The sequence below is a fragment of the Volvox carteri genome (assembly GCF_000143455.1).
Source record: "Volvox carteri f. nagariensis unplaced genomic scaffold VOLCAscaffold_23, whole genome shotgun sequence".
Taxonomy (NCBI): domain Eukaryota; kingdom Viridiplantae; phylum Chlorophyta; class Chlorophyceae; order Chlamydomonadales; family Volvocaceae; genus Volvox; species Volvox carteri.
In genome coordinates this window covers 213577-216694 of record NW_003307566.1, presented here as the reverse complement: position 1 = coordinate 216694, position 3118 = coordinate 213577, and positions in this window count along the sequence as shown.

The window sequence follows — 3118 nt, the reverse complement described above, 5'->3', positions numbered from 1 at the left end:
ACAGCTCAGTTGATAGTGGACAGCCTTGGTTTCACACCCTGGTTTTGACTCAAATTCACCTCCAGCTTTGCCATTCGTCTTGATGACCATCGTAACCTTATCATACGCCCGCATCAGCGACTGCAGCATGGACCCTTCAACCCCTCTCTCTTGCAAGCGAAGCCACATTATCTCCCGCGGCACCTTGTCAAACGCCTTCTCAAAGTCAATTTGCACGATGATTAACGGCCGCTGTCCCGGTTGGCTGTGCCTAGTAGTAAGGTACTGCTTGGCAAAGAGATGGTGTGTAGTACCGAAACCTCTTCTGAAACCCGCTTGGCCTCGATGCCTAAGTGAGAGCGTCTCCCCTGTGCGAACGAGCCTATCCAGGAGGACCAGTGCATAACATTTCGCCAAAGCGCCCCCTACTGCTATGCCCCGGTAGTTACTCGGCATGCTGGGGTCCCCCTTCTTGTAAATAGGGGTGAGGACGGTAGTTGTAAACTGCCGTGGGAAGTCCCCAGTCGCCCTGATATGCTCCAGAAGCACGTGCAGTACCGGAACAAGCTGATTCACTTCCCCCCGTCGCCTGCCCCCACCATTACCCGACGCGGAGTCTTCTTCCTCTCGGGGCAAACGCGCATAGCGGTAACATTCCGACGGCGCTACTTCCAAACCTGGTGCCTTACTGTTAGGCAGCCGGTCAACAGCACGTGCGACTTCCTCCAGCGTGAGAGGGGGTTCTAGGATTTCTGCTGCTTTCGCAGTCCTGCCCAAAACCGAGTGGGATGACCGCCATTCCTGCCCCTCTAGGAACTGCCCAAAGTTAATGAAGTTCAAAAGCCGGTTCGCACCATCAGGCCCTGTCTCCCCTACACCTGCGTTTAAGAGCCCAGCAAAGTGTTCCCTGAAGACCTCAATATCATCTATCGCACATCGCTCTCTCAACTTCCCTCCTAAAGCCCGCCACAAAGCTCGTTGGTCTTGCCGACATTTGGCCACAAACTCTCTCATCCTATCCTCCTCATATGCCGCCCTTGCGTGTCTTTTTGCCCGGTTATAATCCGTCCGCGCATGGCGGAAAGCCTCCCATTCCGGACCCGATTTATTACTCACCCGGCCTGGACCCAGATGTGCTCTGCTCTCCAACATGCGTTGCCGTGTTTGTTGACATTCCCGGTTCCACCAAACCGTATTCCCACCTGCCGTCATGCCGGTAGGTCGGTGGGTATCGAAGGCCCTCACCAGGACTTTGTACAGGGCACCTCCAATGCGTTCGACAGCTTGTGTGGTATTGCAAACTCCCCTCTGCAGGTCCTCGGCCACTTGGCTTAAGGCATTCATAGTAGGGGACCCCCCCTCAAAATATTCCGCATAATCCTGGTATCGTGCAATATCAAACTCCACCCGGGCTTTCCGGCCTTTACCGTCCCTACACCTGCTTTCGTCATCCACTGTAACATTAAGAACAAGCGTCAAAGGACGGTGGTCGGTGGGCTCCCATCCATCCAACTCGATCAGGTTCCCTACCCTCAGAAAGGTGGCGTACTGCTGAAGCACACGCGGAGTCGCTATGAATACAGCTATGTACCTGGCCTCCACCTGGCCTACCTATCGAAGGAAGACTGTTTTTAATTACTTGCAGGTACCCTTTGTAATGTTTGATGATTTCTTATGAAAATTAAATTATGAGCCCTAGCCTAAGAAAATTTGAACATACTAGGTGCAGCATGCAACATGTGAGCTAGCTCTCCAGGCTGGCTCCCACACAATCCACCCCACACCGGGCACCTGCGGCACCTGCGGCAGTCATACTCCCAGACAGGCATGTACCACACACTGGCGCCTTCCTTCTCCATCTCCTGCAGCCCGAGGAAGGTTGGGATGACAGGTCTTCATTCTGGATTGCCTAGTCCATTTAGGTGGCAACTAATGGACAAGTAGTCCTGGATGCTGCATGCCAGATGCACAAGCAAGATCAGTGTATGGTATGCCTTCCAGTCCCATCTGGGCCCCAGATGCCTACCTTGGACGTCTTATACACGGGTGGGGTTATCAGCACTGTGTGGACCGCAGTGGTGGTTATTGGCTGCACTCCCTCGGCAAAGTACCTGACAGGACAAGGTAACTAGATGTCAAGGATAGAATGGACAAAGAGCAGACCATGGCCTGTAAGAACATCATCAGTCCCCTGTCATGGCACATGTATGCATGTATGACGATGTGGCAGGTGTGGTGGAGGCCAAAACCCCACTGCATTGCTACTTGAGCCTTTACTGTTAGAGACCTGCCTGCAGAACTGGCAGGTTGGGAGCAGTCCAGTAGTCCTTCATAACATAGTCCTTCGTAACCCCTGACTGGCCGGTGTGTCAGTGAGGGTGCTTCATGAGGAAGCTTCATCCAATGGACAGGGCCAGGCAGCACAACAGGCCAGTACCAGCCAATTGTCATTTACCAATTTACATGTAAGAAACACAAAATGTCATCACCCATCCACACGTGTCACCCAGAGAGGTGTAAATGAGCTCAAACAAGGCAGAGGCCCAAGTGCTTAAAAGCCACAAGCTAGGTTAGGAACATAGTACAAGACCGAGGGCATTGGGTCCTGACTGCATACATAGGTAACCTGGCAGGCAACAGCAGGGAAAGAGGCAAGCCTCACCAACATGCTTCTTGTTTGTCGACTTGTAGATGGCTTTGAAGAGGTCTGGATAGCACTAGCGCACATACAGCTGCCTGCTTTCCTCATGCAGTGGGAAAGACACATCACCACTGCCCAGAGTGAGCAGATTGCCAGCATCCAGCACTACCATGGTAAGCAGTGCAGCAAAGAAGCATGTCACATCCTCATCCGGAACTGCTGCATAAAAAGCTGCGGATGTGGCAGTTTGGCATGCATAAAGTTGGAATGAAGGGCATTCAGCCACCAAGGCCATCAGGTGGCTTAGAATCAAAAAGAAAAGCAAGGATGGTATTGCAAGATACAGGTCATTTATAACTCAACAGTAGGATTGTGTTGATAATGCCCAAATAATTGTGGCCAGTAAAATAACACACAGCTTGCTAATGGTGGGGGTGTGTCTTGATGACCATACAGAATGGTTAGGGGCTTTGAAAGTACCATGTAGGCCCTAAGGCA